The sequence below is a fragment of the Hordeum vulgare genome, chromosome 7H (genome assembly GCF_904849725.1).
Source record: "Hordeum vulgare subsp. vulgare chromosome 7H, MorexV3_pseudomolecules_assembly, whole genome shotgun sequence".
Taxonomy (NCBI): domain Eukaryota; kingdom Viridiplantae; phylum Streptophyta; class Magnoliopsida; order Poales; family Poaceae; genus Hordeum; species Hordeum vulgare.
Genome location: NC_058524.1, coordinates 31,520,173 through 31,529,202, shown reverse-complemented (window position 1 = coordinate 31,529,202; position 9,030 = coordinate 31,520,173). Strand labels below are relative to the sequence as shown.

Sequence of the window (9,030 nt, the reverse complement as noted above, 5' to 3'; positions counted from 1 at the left end):
AGTATCTCCGACTTTGTTTGTGCATGATAAAGCACTGGAAGAGCATATACCCGCCACCTTGGAGGAGGGGTCAAGAAGCTTAGCCCTTCATCGAGTAGTTGAAAGCAAAGTTCAAGGTTGTGTATATCAATGATCGTCACACCCCAACCGTACGCAAGGCAATTTTGTGAGTCCCTCACTCCTTGAGTTGGTCGCATTCGTGAGATTAGAGCTCTTGTTACCTAAGGGGGCAGTTGAACCACCAAAAAAGGCGACGACTTATGCGGCTCCAACGTAACTACTTTGTCAAACATTTTTGCTCTTGTTTTAGACTCTAATTTGCATGATTTAAATGAAACTAATATGGATTGATGTTTTCAACATAACTATCATGATGTTTTTTTGTGCAGAAATAAATGTTCGCAGAATCAGACGAAACTTTGCGAATATTTTTTATTGAATAAAAAAATACTTGAATGAAGATCCACCAGAGGGTGGCCACTTTCTGTCCACAAGAAAATAGGGCGTGCCTTAATGTCTTGTGGGGCTCACACGCGTCCGTCTGACCTAATTCCAAGCATATATATATTCTCCGTTCTCATGAAAAGAAATATGAGATAACTTTTCATGGCGTTTTTCTATACGGAGCCGCCACCACCTCTTGTTCTTCATCGCGAGGGTGATTTTGGAGTCCGATCGGGGCTCTGGAGAGGAGAATCCGTCGCCATCATCATCAGCAACCCTTCTCCATCGACAATCCGATGATGCTCACCATCGGGAGTGAGTAATTTCTTTGTAGGCCTGTTGGATGGTGATGGAGTTGGATGAGATTTATCATGTAATCTAGTCAATTTGTTAGGGCTTGATCCCTAGTATCCACTATGTTGTGAGATTGATGTTGCTATGACTTTGTTATGCTTAATGCTTGTCACTAGGGCCCGAGTGTCATGATTTCAGATTTGAACCTATTATGTGCCATGAATATTAGAGTACTTTGGATTTTATATTGTAAGTTGTATGACCTATTATGTGTTATGATCCGTAGACTCCAAGGTGATAATAATTGGGACCCACTCCAGTGATGACCGTAGTATGAGAAGTTCATATATTCATTATGTGTTAATGCTTTATTCCGGTTCTCTATTAAAAAAAGGCCTTAATATCCCTTAGATTTCCTTATGGACCCCATTATCACGGGAGGATAGGAGAAAAGATGTTACGAAAGTTCTTATTTTAAGCATGTATAACTAATATGGAATATATTCCTGCATTACGTTCATGAATTGGAGCTAGTTCTGTGTCGCTTTAGGTTGTGACTGTTGCATGATGAATGTCATCGAAATATACAAATAACCATCGTTTATCCAATTATGTCTACGTTTTTCTCATATTGTCTTTACTAAATTACTATTGTTGTTGTTGTTGCTATTACAATCGCTATAAAATTGTTATATCAATGTTACTGTTAACACAACTAATATTACTGTGCTGCTAAACACTTTGCTGCAGATATTTAGTTTTTGAGGTGTGGTTTAATTGACAACTCAACTGATAAGACTTGTAAATATCTTTTTGACTCCCCTAGTGTCGAATCAATAAATTAGGTAAAATACTACCCTCGAAGACTCTTACGATCTTCTATATTTGTGGGTCATCAACAACCATCCTCATCATCACACAGACCCAAAGGAAGCTCATGCAACTTCAACTCATGCCGACAAAGTTGCTCCTTGCGACGATAAAATTAGGGTGAGTGGCATCGGAGTCCACACCAGAGGCACTTGGCGGAAATGATCGGCTCATGGGCAAATGCCTAGTAGCCACCCTCAAGGGGACCACCCAATAATTTTGGACTCACCTCCCTCGGTCCATCCTCTTGAACTAAGAATACGTCGCAAGCTCATCTTAAACTTCCAAGGGGTCCACATCCGACATGGTGCCATGGACGAACTGATGCGCATCCAACAAGGAAGCAGCGAACCGTTTCAAGACTTCATCGTGTGTCGCAACACCATCTCAAGGATCACAGACTACTTGGTTATCCAAGCTTTTAGAGGGTTTTTTAGGGGTTTTAGAGGCGATTTAGCCCTCTACAGTGTGTGCCACTGACCTAGCCAAGGCCCGGCCGCACTCGGTGAAGGCCCTTCTCATGTGGGCATGGAAAGTTATGGAAGAGGGAGAAGCCGTCGCCTGTCACGCTCGTCCCAAACAAGTACTCGAGTTCCTCCTAAGTGTGATATTCCTTAAGTTGAACAAGTAGTACAATTCAGGGGATGTAGCTCAGATGGTAGAGCGCTCGCTTAGCATGCGAGAGGTATGGGGATCGATACCCCACTTCTCCAATTATTTTTTATTTTGTAGATCTGAAAAGTACTGCAAATTCCAAATTCTCCATCAATGATTGCAGTTTCTGAAAATGTTCGGCATCTCCAAACGAAGGATCAATGTTGGGCTGCTTCCACAGTACCAAAAAAATAAAATAAAAAAATCAGGCCAGAGCAAGATCATCTAGCTCAACTTGCTTGCTTCAGCAAAACGTCTAGTTGTCAACCACACAAAACAACACTCAAACTAAGATCCACCCGCTAAAAAGATAAGGCGGGAATATGAATCCTATCCGGCTGCATTCAACAGTCAAAATATGGCAACCGTCCTGGGTGGCGTTTTTTATGATTCGTTTCTTACTTTGAACAAGGAGAAGGGCTCCCTCCCCCTCCAAAGCAAGCAAGTTGAGCAAACTATGGTAACCAATGCTTCTTGCTCGCTTTCTGTATCCAAGTTAGAAGAAATAAAGAGGGATTGGTGCAATAGTTAATTATATTGCTTGAACCTTGTGGACATATGTATATCAGTACATGATCATTTTGAAATACAAAGCAAATCATGAACAAATCATAATCTATCTTATACACTTCCTAATAATCATATACTCAATACATCGGGGACGAAGGCACGCATCGGTGTTGCCATCATCGGGCATGCATAGATGGGGAGGACTCAACGACTATTGCGGTGCAAATCGGCAGGGGGGTCCCGATGTCGCCAGCGGTGGTCGGAGTAGATGAAGTGAGCGGCGAAGATGACGGCGACGCTGGCGATGAGCTGGTGCTGGACGAAGATGAAGGGGGTGGACGGGCGGCATGGCTCGGGTGAGCGAGCTGCAGCAACACCGAAGAAGAGGAGCAGCTGCGGCCTGACGTTTGCGACGGGTGGTTAGGAGGCTGCGATGCTCGAAGTAGGCAAGGAAAAACCCGACCGAGTGACGAATACCGGCGCAACGGTTGTGTTCCTGCCCCGAGGCAGGTGGTGTGCTGCATATCACGGGAAGTCGATACGCGGGGTCGACGGAGTGGACCGTGGGCCGCGACGCTATGGTCTGAAGGGGCAAAGCAACGGCAACAGGCAGGTCAGGGCGACGGCGTGAAGACCCCATAGCAGCGGCGATGATCATGTGTCGTAGTGCTACAGCCCGAAGGGGCGACGCAGTGGTAGCGGAAGGGTCATTGCAGCCGTGGGGACGGCCTCGAGATGATGGCGGGGACATCATGCCGTGATGTAATGGCCTGAAGGGACGACGCAGTTGCGGCACGCGAGTCGATGCAGCCATGGGGAGGGCCTCGGGCGACGGCGGAGACCGTGGGACATGCTCGCTATGGCCCAATGCGGCGATGCAACGCCAAAGCAAGGGTCGGTGCAGCCACAAGGACGACCTGGAGCGGACAACCTTGGGGCGACAATAGACCGTGGGCTGCGACACTATGGCCCAAAGGGGCGACGCAACGGTAGCGTGCGGGTCGATGCAGCCGCGGGGGGAACCACATGCCGGCGGCACTGCGGCCTGATGGAGCAACGCAGCGGTAGCCGAAAGCTCGATCGGGGGAGGGGCGCACTCGACTCGTGGACAATCTTCATAAGACCTGCAGAGGCACGCACAAGTGACTAGCCCAGTCGTTCACGCGGCACGGATGGAGCGGAGCGGTGACGAGGTGCTCAATCTGGCTGCTCGCGACGTCGGAATAGCCGGTCGGTGATGAGGTGGCCGAGCCACCGAGGCCACGTGCGGACAGCCGACACGTGCACGTGGCTCACGTCCGAGAGGGGCGTAAGCTGCGCATCACAATGTAGCCGGTCCATGCATCATGTGCGGCACGACGCCAGGGTCGGCGGACAGATGCAGCCGAGCGGGGTGGAGATGAGGTGATGTAGGATCCATATCAGATTAGGGCGACGACGACCAGCATAGAGCGACGAACAGGTAGACACACGAACGACGATCGAGACATGCCTCCGCCTCGCGCGAGGCCGCCTGGTCGGGAAGGAGGTCGGGTGGTCATGGCGGTGTCGGGGTAGATACACACGAATGTCGACAACGACGGTGGGCGACGCAAACTAATCTTAGATTGGAAAACAAAAAAACACCAATCAAAGAGACCAGCGAGAGAAAGAAAAAACCCAGAGCAAGGGTCAGAAAAAACTCCCTAGGGCAATCGGTCAATACGACCGACGGACGAACCATCGGTACAGGCGGCGCGGCCTCCAGTGACGGTCATGGAGGCCGACCACCCCACAGGCGGCACGGAACGGTAGTGACAGCGGGGGCTAGAGTTGGATCGGATAGGCTAATACCATGTTAAAAGGAATAGAGAGGGATTGGTGGAATAGTTAATTATATTGCTTGAGTCTCGTGGACACATATATAGAGTACATGACCAACTTGAAATACAAGACAAGTCAGAAACAAATCATAATCCATCATATACTTCCTAATAACACTCCTCAACATCCCGACCTGCAGATTGAAAAGGCAAATGTTATGTTACCGCCATGACTTACAATATGTAGAACTGCTCGATGAAATGCATCAATGTGCTGCGATGCCTTGATGTTGCTAGATAAATATGATCAAGAGTTAGTTTTGCTCATGCTACAGTAGCACCAAGTGAAGAGCATAGTGAGTCCAACAGTATCCACAATTGATATCGAGAATGATGTTAATCATGAATGGATGATACAAGTAACACACAAGACGATCTCCTATGATTCGTGATGTTACAATTATAACGATGTGGATGATGATGATGACAATGGGGATGACGACGACGATGTTGATGATGGTGATGATGTTGTATCCCCCTTGTGTTTGGTGGTGAAGATGTTGATCATTGTTGATTCCCCCTTCGGACGATCTCCGGAGGCTAGGATTATGCCTTGTAGACGTGTTTCTGGTGTCTTTCAATGTCCGATCTTCGATCCTGTTTCACGGGGTGAAAATAATGGACGAGACGGCGGCGCTGGCACCTCATACACCCACCCATATGAGCAACTGCTCATATGGTGCATCGTCTTCAACTCTGGATGCGTCGCACCGGCTCCTCCTTTGGTCGTTTGCTTCATTCTTTTATGGTAGTTGATCATCACATTAAATACGTGATTTCACTACCATTCCTTGAGTTTTCTTCCATAAAGTAAAAAGCGGCCTCTGAGAAATATCAACAAAAAGGGGTGCGAGAACGCGGTAAAATTTAAGAAAGCCTACCATATAGACGCAAAATAACTATCAAAATCATCACATCAATTAGACTCATTATAGTGCATTAATCGTCAACAAACACTAGTATGCACGAGATGATACCAAGTACATTGCCAGTGAGCATATCGAATGATCAAATCATTTGTATGTAGAAGTAGTAGAATCAATAGTATCCAATACGTTCGTCAGTGATTACTATACAACATGGTATTTCAAAACAAAGTACATAGCATGCACACAATGTTAAGTAATATTGAACGTATCGTAATTTGAAAGACATATTGACCTTGAAATACCAACAACCAATGTCAAAGTTTCATAAATTTGATTACCTAATCATACACTAGAATTGATATTAAGATATTTCTTTAAGCATGCACTTGTGGGATCTCTACTGTGATATTTAAGCATATTAATATGTACACTATCACACACAACAACATATGCACTATCTACTTGATGTGATTGTGGAAAATAATTCAAGGAGTTATAAAATATATCTTCAGTTTAGCACAAAGCATGTATTATATTAATTGCAAAATAGATTACACTATAACTAATATTTAGCAATAATGTTATGTGTGACACTAAGCTATACTCGTTAAAACTATAGTATCGCAAAAAATACAGGTATAAAAGTTTTGTACAAATCATATTTATTTTAACTAGTTGAATGCCCTTGCCACAGGACGACAAACTTATGTATAGAGACATTGATGAAATGTCATTTTAATTTTATATTGTGTATGCCATATGCGACCTATGAATATGTTGTAATGATATGTACAACTTAAAAGACCAAAGTCACATCAACAACACGAGAAGTGGCATGATAATAGTGAGCTCCCCTTATTTTGCCCTCTTCAACCCTCTCCCTTGTGTTCTAGTGTTCGATGTTGCGTAAGTTCCTCTCATTTTGGCTACCATGTTTCGAGTCACCCTGAGCACCTGTGTCACTTCGAATCTGAGTGTCCTTGTCACACTCGGTTTCTTGCTCGCATGCAAGTCTTCCCTGTCACTCCCGTGCATTTTTCGAGCCTTGCTACCATGTCATGCTTTTTGTATATGTTTATCAATGACGCCGATATAATAGATAGATTAGTAATGCTTAGTTACAAACATGAAATTTTCAACAGTAACTTAATATGCAACAAATTCTTCTTAACTTCCCCTTTGCGACCCAGTCACATGTCTCACATGTCATCTCATTTAAAGAATGTCGCCATACGTCTGCTCACTTGTATAATCACTTGATCACTAAATCTCTACTATTAAGACCCTTTGAATTAGTAGTATAAGATACTGTTGGGATGGCTCCATGCTAATGCACTCGTGGTTGTGTTGTGTTAGAAAACATCAAAGTGGAACGGCTCCATGCTAATGTTGCTCAATCCCGGTGACATGTCCTTGAATATGTTCCCATATATGCTAATATGTAAGGGCATTGTGAGATAATGTTGGGTACTATTTGCACACTTGAATAAACGATTTTTATAATGGTATATGCAACACGAATATGAAAGGATATTCCATTTTGTTTTCATGGTCTCAAACTCCAGTTGTATGGTTGTCTTGCAAAAAATTAAAATTCAACAAAACAAACTAAGAAGTACAGATATTGTTTCCCCTTTGGGCTATTAAATTTCAGGCTTTCTTTCCCATTTTTAGACTCTGTTCATCTGAATACAAAAGGAACTGAGCCATTTTTATGGATTATGCATGATCCGAATGCAAATTGTCCAGTCTGTTGTATCATGAGAGCTCAACAAAACATTTGCAGCATTTTATCCTTGCAACTTTGGAACAACTTTAGAACGAAAAACATTCCCCACCCAATAGAAGAAATTAGTAAATAGATTTAAATTTCTCGAGGCCGTCCCTATTATAAGAAACTAATTGATGATATGCATACAAAAAATTTCAGTTTACCAATAATTTTGAGGAAACAATATATCTTAATATGCTTGTGTAGACACATCAAACTATCATGGTAAGATGAAAAACATTGAGGGGAGTGGGGTTTCACCTTATATGTTTTGTCCAAGATACTAAAAATGTGTTTTTCTATCAACCACATAAATTCGGAGGCTCGTGACTTAGATATCAACATCCAAAGGGGGTCAATATGCAAAAACCTTTAGATGGTTGCGTTCGAACCTTGAATGCTCCTTTATCTTTAAAACATTAATTCCCATCAGCTTCCACTTGCGCACCATTAATCTTTGTGTAAGCTACAACAAGACAAGCATTGGCATGGTGACGGCCATGTCCTCCAGAACAAACACATACCAGATAGACTATGCACTTTGGGAGCAGCTTCAGCTTATTAGTTATCACATGAGAAAGCCCCATCAACACATTTGTGTGAACTGTAATAAGGATATGGCGACCACTTGTATTTTTCTAATTCAAGCGGTCCTTCAAGGATATGGTTATTCAATGTGAACACTCGGTAGACATGAACCCCATAGGACTCTACCTAGCAAGCCCATGAGGGAAAGAGAGAAATTATGCATAATATTAGCTCCATACAAAATATTCTGAAATACAAGGAAACCATCATTCCGTTAAAAACAGAATACTTGAGTTAGAAAAGAAAAGTGAAATCTATTCAGCCGAACAATCATGATTCATGATTGAAAACTGTTTACCAAAACAACTATTGTCTCCACACGAGTTGAGTCATTCTAAGACACAATCCTGGGGGATGTAATTTAATGAAGTAATTAGGTTACCAACCTGAATTTTTGGGTGTGGAGGAGCACATGTTTTCTTGCCAGAAATATGACAAGGCCATCAACATTGTCGTCAATTCTGCATGTTTGTAGAAGGGAGCATGTAGGAGAAACTTTACTTTCAGTTTCAAATGTGTCGACTAGTAATCAGAGGCCTGATTTCTATGTTAATAGTAGAATTATTAGAACATCGGTAATGTAAGATAACTTTTAAACCTTTTTTTCAAACTAAATATAAGATAACATTGTCTAGAAAGCATGTAAATTATAAAATCACCACGGTTACTTTGAAAGCATACAATCGTTGAGGTCGTATTCTTGACCACAAAGTAGCCTGAACTTCGGTCTCATTAGCACTACCAAATATGTCTACGAGAGAATTAATCTCGTAAGAATCTTTGCTCTATATATGTGTGTGTGATATCTTGCTGCATGCATGTCATTCCAATTGGGAGCTTGTACTGTACGGTTGATGAATCAAAGTACTCCTACAATTTGCCATATTTATATTCCCATTACAGTGAACTCATGCATACATAAGTGCACATATTACATACTCGTCTAGCTAGACCAATTGTCTAATCCTTCTTCAAACTTAAATTTCTTTCTGAAAAGTCAAACTGACCATCGAGATGGAGGAAGAATCGGTGGTTCTGTGCTGGTCATCAGTTTTCACTATACCGTCTCAACTCTCAAGGGGCAGCAAGGTAGGAGAAGGCCGGTGGGATCGCAGCGTACGGGTTGGCGCCGGTGATGATACATGAGGATGATAAACTAAGTAGCTGG

General features: G+C 43.1%; 1 non-coding gene across 1 annotated transcript; it reads left to right on the top strand.

The window, feature by feature from the left end:
- Nucleotides 1-2,248: 2,248 nt before the first annotated feature.
- TRNAA-AGC lies at nt 2,249-2,321 on the top strand. Its single transcript has one exon. It is a non-coding gene; the product is annotated as a tRNA-Ala (tRNA).
- The last annotated feature ends 6,709 nt before the right edge of the window (nt 2,322-9,030 follow it).